This window comes from Danio rerio, chromosome 24 (genome assembly GCF_052040795.2).
Source record: "Danio rerio strain M-AB ecotype USA chromosome 24, GRCz13ab, whole genome shotgun sequence".
Classification (NCBI taxonomy): domain Eukaryota; kingdom Metazoa; phylum Chordata; class Actinopteri; order Cypriniformes; family Danionidae; genus Danio; species Danio rerio.
The window spans coordinates 15,049,942-15,060,238 of NC_141044.1; positions in this window are offsets into that span (position 1 = coordinate 15,049,942).

The window sequence follows — 10,297 nt, forward strand, 5'->3', positions numbered from 1 at the left end:
GCCTTTTACCTTTTGTTTTGCTACGTACCCTTTGGAAGAGGTACCCAAAAAGTGCAATGGTACGGTTAGACAGTAAAAAACGGCCATAAAAGTGTACCGACCTGTACTGTACCACTCAGTGGAAATGAGCCATTAGACACTATGAAACAGTCTCGAATATCGCAGTAAAACTGCGTTCACACTGGGCTTTTCCTCCCATAGACCATTCATACGCACGCGAATGTGTCAGATCGGAAACGCAGGGGTCATGCGTCAAGTTTCGCAGGTTGCTGTGGTGCAAAGTTCAAGCTTGGTGATCTCTGACCTGCAAAATTGCATCACTCGACTGCGTGAGACCAACCAAGGATCAAAATATGACCTCTCTGGACAGAAATTTAAAACAGAGCAATCACTCGCTTTTTTTATTGCCTAATAATATAGTTTATTCCCTCCCCTTTTCGCAGCGCCGCATGACAGAATTCGAACACACTAACTCTAGTGTGACCGTAGACCGTAGCTTTAGATGAATTCAATTCAATTCAATTCAGCTTTATTTGTATAGCGCTTTTACAATGTAGATTGTGTCAAAGCAGCTTCACATAAATGGTCATAGTAACTGGAACAGTGTGGTTCAGGTTGTTCAGATGAATGAACCACACAATGTCAGGCAGTTGCTGGATCCATCAGATCCACCTGAACCCACTTACACTCAATCTCACTTTCTGATTACTAATCAGCACCTGCGCACAGACACACATTGAGTCTTCAAAATGTCTTTAAATATTTGGTTCTGAAATCGATTTGCAAACACTGTGTTATGTACAGTCATAGAGTTGTCCTCTATAAATCTGCTCTGATTCAGAAGCCTATAACAAACTGATTCTGTTGTGTCCATTGTGAACAATGAGAGCACACCTGCAGCTTAAACAAACACACACCAGTGTCTGCGTCACTCACTGAGTCACTCCATCAACAAACTCTCAGACGGAAACAGATGGACATAATGAACTAAGTGAAGAGGGAGTGCTTTACTCCTGAAGCCCTTTCATTATTAAGAGTTTCTGTAATATTACACTAAAAAAAGAGATCTGCGGTTGTCAGATAAACACAGTCTGAGAAAATACAATGCAGGGGTCAACAAGAGTGAAGCATAAAGTTTGCTAAAGAGTGGTGTGCATTAAGGAAAATAATTACAGCATGTTTATTTATTTTTATAAGATACTGAGTCATTCTAAAGAGGCTAAAAAACCTCTAACAACAGGTTGTCCAGAGTAAAATCAAAGGGACAGAAAACCCTTTCAACCAATCATAGATGCCTTTTTTCCCCCAGGGTTTTCCCACATTATACTATTCTATCCTGCTATCATTCCATTTGAATAGTTTACTGTATTACTTCTCTATTTTTAGGTTGTCATAAAATATTATTATTAAATTATAATTACTATTATTTTAAACCATATTACCCCAGATATGCTCTATATTGTTCATGTCTGGGGACTGGGCTGGCCAATCCTGGAGCACATTGACCTTCTTTGCTTTCAGGAGCTTTGATGTGGATGCTTAAGTATGAGAAGGATCCTGCTGGAGTGTTTGACCTCTCGGGTGGTTTGTAAAGTAATGGGCAGCACAAGTGTCTTAATACCTCAGGCTTTTGATGTTGCCATCTATATTGCAGATCTCTCACATGCCCTAATACGAATGTAACCCCAAACCTTTACTGATTTCCGTGCGAATCTTGGGTGTATGCGGGTTCCAATAGGTCTCCTGCATTGTTTGTGATGATTGGGATGCAGTTCAACAGACGATTCATCAGAAAAATCTACTTTCTGCTATACTTTTCAAAACAATTAACTTGAAGTCAAGATATTACTTGTTGCTCTTACAACTGGGTTCAACGACAAGACTTTTGTCATGCAGTGTAGTACTACTTGTGGGATAATTACTATATTAGCGCTGCATCTATTGCTGTGACACCTTTGTAAACGTGATATGAACAAATGTGTGACACAAACCAACCCACAACACAGAAACAATAGATGCTATCAATAGTGATCTTGTGCAGTAGCTGCTGCTGACTATTTAAATGTATTGGTTTGGTGTCTCATGTTGCAAATCTAAGGATGCTAATAGTGATGATTCTCTTGAAAAAACTGGTGTTCATAAATCTGTGTACATCATGCTTTGGTAATGGTATGGCTCACTTGAAACCTCACGACAGGTTTACCAGGTGCTAGGTACAGAACATAGTGAAAAAGTCAAGAGCAAACCATACAGAACCAAACCTTGCTGTGCTATTCAGTAGAAAAGCACATTTAGGCCTTGCTCATAGCTCTTGAGAGTGGTCTTTTTTGATTGGTTTTCTAATGCCTGTAAATGTTTTGCACTGCTTATGTACTCTGCGTGCCTTATGCACCTCACATTTTTGCCATTGCACTGTGCGCTTTCAGTTGAAAAAGGTCAGCTCTTGAGCGTCAATTGCATTTTTTTTTCATTCTCAAATCGAATGAAAGCTGAGGCAGGGTTTCCAATGAGGTAACAGCCGTGTTTGTATTCTCAAGACACCTATAGAGACTTCAGAGATAGAGGAGAGACTAATAAAAATAGTAACACACCGGAAATGCACCTTAACACGCCTCCTTTTTTAGACCAGAATGCCTATGGGTGCACATATGAGTGCAAATGCATTTGCTATTTAGACAGCGTGGTTCAAAACATCAAAATGACTCTTCGCCGAGCTGAAACTAGCAAACGACAATTGCGTCGCACCTTGCGCCGCTTTGTGTCGCGTGTATAGGACCCATTAACATTCGAGAAGACAGAGGGAGAACTAGAAAGACCAAAAGGAATAGAAGGTATAGAAACTGTCACTGGGAAGAATTTACATTATTTCCCCAAGTGGGACATGTTCCTGGATTAACATCTAGATTGATCCTGGAGCAACATCCCATTTAGCCAATCAGAATTAAGGGATACGTTTACCGTTTATGCTAAGTTTAGGCTTACGGTTAAAATCACACCCACCCACTGGGTAAGAAGGTTTACAAAAATGTACTTTGTACAAAAATAGTGCATATTGGTATCTTAAAGTTACATATTTGTTCCTAAGATAAACACTTGTAATTTTTGAAAAAGTACCACACTAGTGACAGCTCTCATACCTTTATTTCTTAAAGTTTGTAGCTATATATTTGCATGGGTAGAATCTTTACTAACAGATCATACTATTTAAGGGTTCCCTGGCACCAGTGCTATTGGATCTGTTTGATTTAGTGTTTATTTGCATTGGTTAGGATCCACACTGGCACTTTGTTTCCAGGAGGGTTTTCTCAGGGGACTGTGGTATGCATAACTCTCACATGACCCCTCACAACTTCCTTTTATTTCTGCACAAAAAACACTAACCAGTCTTACATGCACATTACACCTTAATGTAATTAGACATGCTTAATGTGAAAGGTCCATTCAGACATTCAAACTAATGACATAAATGAACCTGTATTTCAGACTCTATAGAATTATACAACACTGAAACTCCTGACACAGTTTAACATGCATTTTTTTCACAGCAACCAGACACATATATCCTGTAAAAGTGTACTTTTGCTGATCTTTTAGTGCAGTGGTTCTCAAACTTTTTTCACCAAGTACCACCTTAGAAAAAAATCGTCTCCAAGTACCACCTTACGACGCTATTTTTTAACCAGTATTAAAAAATAGCGCCGTAAGCCTAATTAAGCAGCTACAGGTGTGCACAGTTTTAAAACGATGCAGATTACTTCCTATTAGTAAGAATATGTATCATTGTCAGTCACTTTAAACATTTGAAATAGTCTGAACATTAACTGTGCTTGCAGATAAAAAAAAAAAGTTTTAGTTAAAATGTGCTTTTAAAAGTTCATTAAAAAAAATGGTGCTGTTCTTAAAAAGTAAAAAGAAAACTGCAGTACTTAAATCTAAAGTATTCATAGTAGCCTATTCATCAAAAGCTGGAAATGCTGCTTGGACCTTATAAATATAGGCTATATGTCATATTCATACACTTTCAGACAAATCTTGAAATAAATGTTAAATGTACATGACAGGGTTCATACAGGCACAGCCTAATGAAAATCAATTCCAGCACCTATTTTTTTTTCAAGACTGACATGCTATGTATTGAAGACCTGAAATGTATTCTCAGCAACCCATAAAACATTGCATAGGAATGGATACAAATAAAAACCATTAATAATAATATTTATTAATCATATATTAATAATATAATAAACCTGCACTAAATGCTTGTGAAATCTTTTTTGTACTCAGGTAAAAATACTAATACACTGCTAAAATAACACAAATTTTAGTAAATAATACTAATATTAGGTAAAAGTACAAATTACTCTTTTAAAAAGTACTAGTTGGTTACTTTTTTTTAAAAATCTGATTTTCATTATGAAATCACATTTTTTTTTAAGTGTAAACCTAATTTAATGGTTTGATTGCTTACATCCCAAAGCTACATGTATAATTTGCACTAACAAAGGAAGTATGGTCGATTTTTTCCTTTCATGACAATTAATCTTTTTCAATAGCACTGGTAAAACTACCAAATAATCTTTAAGGCCATAGAGACACTTTTTGCCCATTTTTAAAAATATATATTTTTAAGCGTTGAAAGGTTAAATTAAAGTATATGGTAAAAAGATTTAAATTTAGCCTTTTATTTACATATTTTACACTATTTTTCTTTACAATATGGCAAATTTGTTTCTTAAATAGCTGTACATCACATGTAGATTTTATTTTACACTTGATCTTAATCTAAAATAGAAACGTAAAAAAATACAAGTACACTGTCAGTAAAAAAATAAAACAAATGACTTCATTTTACTTGAGGTATTTGAAATATGACGACACTACATTTATCAAAGCAGTGCTTTAAGAGCCTTATTGTAAATTGTGATAAATAAACAATAAGTAGGCTAACAATGGATTGCTTTGACCTGTAATGCTTTAGGACAGATCAGAATACACCTAAATGTATAAATCACACAAATACCTCATCCAGAAACATTTCCAGCATAATTATTTTGTCGTAAAGAAATAAAAAATGTTCCACCTTTGCTAAAAGTAAGTTTCACTTCACAACACAGCCAAATAAGAAGACCATTAGCATTGTCATCGATCATGTATCAATCTATTTCTAAATATTTGATAACTTTGAATACTTTTGACTAAATTTAGTTAAGGAGCAAAGATAAATAATAAAAAATAGTGGAAAGATCGCGATTGTATTCTATCTGAGCACACAGGCGATCATGAGAGGACTTGCAGTTCATTTGAAAAAAGCCTATTTAAGAGCTCGCATTTCTGTTTTAGCGATTTGCGTACATGAATGCGCTCTCGTGTTAAAATAAAGCACTCGCCGCATTTGCAGAAATGAGTAATTGCGCAATAAAGTTACCTTCATTCCCGCGCCGCCGCCATTCAGAATGTATTTAGAGGAGTGACAGGTCAGAGGCGAGTCGACTGGCTGTCGGAGAGCGAAACGTGTATGAAGATCATCAAATAGGCAGGAAATATGTACACGGTTTAATGACTCTGCTAGACATCTCTGTAGTGAAAACATCCGAGAAGTATAATTCCAACAAAACACTTGTTTTTAAGTTGTTTTTTCTGTCTCTGCAACACAGAAAGCCTTTGTCCCGCCCTTACGTTTCACGCAACTAGACAAGGTCGACTGTGATTGGCCACTTTTCATGTCAGTCAAATCACGCTTCAGAATCAATTCTTAAACTTCGGAAACTGATTTTTAGCAGCTTATGACACAGTGCACTAAAATAAACACTCTAAGCACAGCGTTGTGATCGTACGCTTCACAAAACAGCCAATGCTGATCACATCGATGTTATATTACGCATTAAAGGATTAAAAGTGTTAATTGTTTCTTTCATTATTTAGCGATTCCTCCGCGTACCACTAGGAGGAAGCCCGCGTACCACTAGTGGTACGCGTACCACAGTTTGAGAACCACTGTTTTAGTGCATTTATTTGGAAACTAAAGTAAAGACTTTGTGTTTTCTCAACTGCATGTTATTTGCTCAGAAATAAAAATAATTTGCTGATGTTAAATTAACTTCATAAAAAGGTGCTTGTGTGTTTATTGAGATAAAATATTCAAACTATTCTTTAGTTTGGTGCCTGCTTCTGCAATGTAGTAAATATAACATAAAAATACTGAAGTAATTTCTAGTTTAAATCAATAGCTTTAGGCAAGAAAAAAAAACATGTAATAATATTAAATTCAAGATTTTATAAAATAATGCTTGACCTTATATGTATACTTATATGTATACTTGTTGTTATTTTTACAATTCTTTTTTTTGAGAAAATCAAATGAATCAATTAAAGTAATAAACACTAAACTTATTTTTGACCTATTCAAGTAATTATTTTCCTGTTCATTTTGTAAAATGGCTCTGATACAATCTACATTGTAAAACGCACTGCTTAAATAAAGGTGGCTTGACTTGACCTAAAGGGATTTTAAATGAAGCATACACTTTAAAAACTTGGCTTGATCCAATGCTACATTGTTTTTGCACTCAACCTGCGGTCTGTGTGGGTCTTAATACCCAAGTATTTTTATGGGGACTCTATACTGCTCAGTGAGTGCCGTCATTCGGATGAGATGTTAAACCGCAATCCTGACTTTCTGTGGTCGTTCAAAATACCAGGATTTTCCTCTAAAAAGAGTAGAGGTTAAACCCTGGCCAAATTTACCCACCGGCCCACACCAGACACTTACATCTGGCCCACATACCGCATGGAATGATTGCACCTGGTCGGTCCATTCCTGTTTGTCAGTTCTGGGCTACAATTAAGCCATAGGGATACCACATATTAGCCATAATTCAACCAAATGAACCATAATTGACCTTATTTTGGGCCACAGTTTGCTTTTATTCTGGTACTTTCATCTGGACCATATACATGAATGGAATGATGGCTCTAGGGTGGTCTGCTCCTGTTTGCCAGATCTGGGCCACAAATTAGCTATATTACTACCCATATCTGCCATGTCAAAGAGCTATGGTTTGACCCCTATAATTATCAAATGATCACTGTACTTTATCTTTACCAAAAGTGATCTAGGATAACAGTACCATACTTTCCACATCTAACCTCAGCTGATTGAGTTCATACTATCTTTAGCCAGAGATACTCGCCCATATTTTCCATATTTCATCTGGTCCACTTTAGGGTCACAGCCACATTAGCCAGAGTTTACTGTGCCAAGCATTTGCTAAAAGTGGTCCACATATGTTTTAAGATAAACTGGGCCACATTTGCTATATTTTCTCTGAGCCACTTTATTCTAACAGTCACATTAGCCAAAGCTTACTGTGCTGAAAATTTGCCAAAATTGGTCCACATGCGTTTTTACATAGCTGGGCCACATTTTTTCCCAGAGATAGGTTGCGGCTGGAAGGGCATCCGCTGCGTAAAAACTTGCTGGATAAGTTGGCGGTTCATTCCGCTGTGGCGACCCCGGATTAATAAAGGGACTAAGCCGACAAGAAAATGAATGAATGAATGAATGGGCCACATTTGTCATATTTTCTCTGGGCCATTTTAGGCTAAAGTGGTCCACATATGTCTTAAGATAACTGGGCCACATGTGCACCTACACATGTGAGCCACTTTGGGTTTAGACCCAGATTACCCTTAAATAACTATGCCACATTTTTGCCAACTTTCTTTTCCGTCATTTGGGCCAAATTTGACATTTTCCACATAGACCACATTAAGCTCACATTCAGATTACATTTTGCCTTAAGTGCATAATCTTTGCCTTAAATAGCCCATATATGAACTGGAATCTTTGGCCCACTTTTGCCATTGTACAGGTGGGCCACTTTAGGCTCACATTTATTTTGTTTGGGCCAAAGGAAGAACACCAGTGATGCATCATTTTGAGTGTCCAGAAAAGCACTATATTAATGTAAGAAATGATTAATTAAATTGTACTTTACAGAGTTCCACAAAGTAAACAGAGTGAACATTTAAAAAAAAAGTTTACTTTTTATTACTTTTTGATTTTATTGGACTGCACAAAGCAGCATTATACCAGAACCTTAAAATCTGTTTAGTATTTAGTAAGAGCTGCCTTTTTCTCAATGTGATAACGAGAGAGCCGGCATCTGTTGACATGGCATAATAAAAGCTCCACTGCTTTCACGCTGCTTTGCGCTCGTTCGAGTTCAGACTGCATGATTTTCAAAGGAGTTGAGTCACAGATGTTTTCACACTGCATGACTATCAGGGCTAGCGTTCCAGTGGTGCTGTGTTTACACTGCAAATGGATCGGTGACGGGGTTTCACACTGCATATCTTAACAATAGGAAGAATCGCTGACAACTTTGTCTCGGTCTGCAAACTACATCTCACAACCAAACACACGCAAGAAGCGACATGGAAACAATGTGAGGTCACGTATTATATCTTTTGGTATTAACTACATAATGAGAAAGAAGCATTTAGAGGGGTAGACAATGTACTTATTTTGTTCATCTGGCTAATGCAAAAAATCATCAATTTCTCTCCAAGTGTTTTTTCTTTTTCGACCCGGTTGTGCTTTTGCTCAGATGACACGTCGAACAGACATGGGTGCTCCTGCCAAATTTCCACTAGTTTTTCCTCCATTTCTTGCGTCCAAATAGATCAAAAAAGCCCTTTTCTCAACCGATGCCAGGCTTGTTGAAATTGTGTTCTCTACCTTCGTAACTTCTCCCTTAACTTCCTGCTGGCCTGGATGCTGCACTCTCATTGGCTGTAGGTAATCACTGATGTTATTTTTTATCAGAACTAATTTCACAAAGCATGATTTTGAATCCTTGACAAAATCAGATTCATTTAGCATGCCAAATATCTCACCAGTGTCTGCGACTTATCTGCAATTCTCTTAGATCGTGTTTTTGATAGTTAACACTGTGTGATTGTTACCCACATGAACGGGCTTTGATTTGCCTGTATTTTCTAACAATTGTGCAGAGTGAACTCTGCATTACTTGTTTTGTACTTCCTTGATAATAAGTTTAGAATACTTTAGCTCATCCATCTACATGATTTCTGCTGGAGACCTGTAGGATGTAATGGAGATGACAAATACCACGATTCCATACTTGGTTATGGCATCATCAAACTACGCTTTGTTAGTTGTGAATGCACGCCCTCTAGAGGCGAAAACCACATACTGTGTCTTAGTAAAGCACATTTGACTTTATTTTATGATGTAATTTACTTGAAAATAACATTACAAATTAAATTATTTGTAATTTTAGTGTACTGCATAGTGAGGTCAGTTCCTTTGGTTTGATGAGGATGAAGATGTTAAATAGTGTTACTTCTGGTTCAACAATCAAAGCAATCAAATATTGCCAGCAGTCATAACAAATCTCCTAGAGATTAATTCTCACTAATATCCTGTTTTTCCCTTGATCTTGCTTTCTGAGCATGAGCAGATCTCATTCCTCTCATGATTAGTCTGAGTTCCCTGCAGAGGAGACAACCGTCTCAGCCAAGCAGATACAAATACATGAAGAATTTCAGCCTTGGTCTCTCAACTTTCATATCATCATGACTTCTGTGATGATCTGCACTTTACAAGATGTTTAATCACATCATAAATGTCATAACTGCTATCTAGGACACATGAACACATTGCGATTCTTTGTTATGACATTAGTAATGAAACATTACATTACATTGTAACACCTACAATACAGAAAAAAATATATATATTACTAAGATGCATTTTATTTACAATATCACATAGCCTGAACAGTTTAACAGCAGTTTATGTTTCTGCTACTCATCTGTATCAGATCATTTCACAATGCTTGGTTCGACCTTTATTGGCTTCAAAGAAAATGCCATTGAAGTGAACCGGGATCTTTTGAGTTCTTTCAGAAAGTCTTGTTTGCATACCTGAATTCAATCATTCCTATGTTGTTGTTCCTCTAGCTTTTTGCTAGATCTGGTGATAATTGTCTGTAAACCAGTAGCATTGAGCAGTGAGCCTAGCTTCCCACTTGTGGTACTGTTCTGTTGTGCTTGGTACCATTAGCCATAAGGTTGTATGGTACGGTTTGCCAATTTGGTACATTTGACAGTGGAAAGCGAAAAAATGTGCACAGTAGTGTACTGTACAAAACCATACCTCTGTTTCAGTTTTTGCATTTTTATTGTTTTGTTTAGCTCAGCACAAGCTTGTAATATCAAAAACAAAAAGGATACATTAGTGCATCTATCAGAAATAGATCATATAAACGTT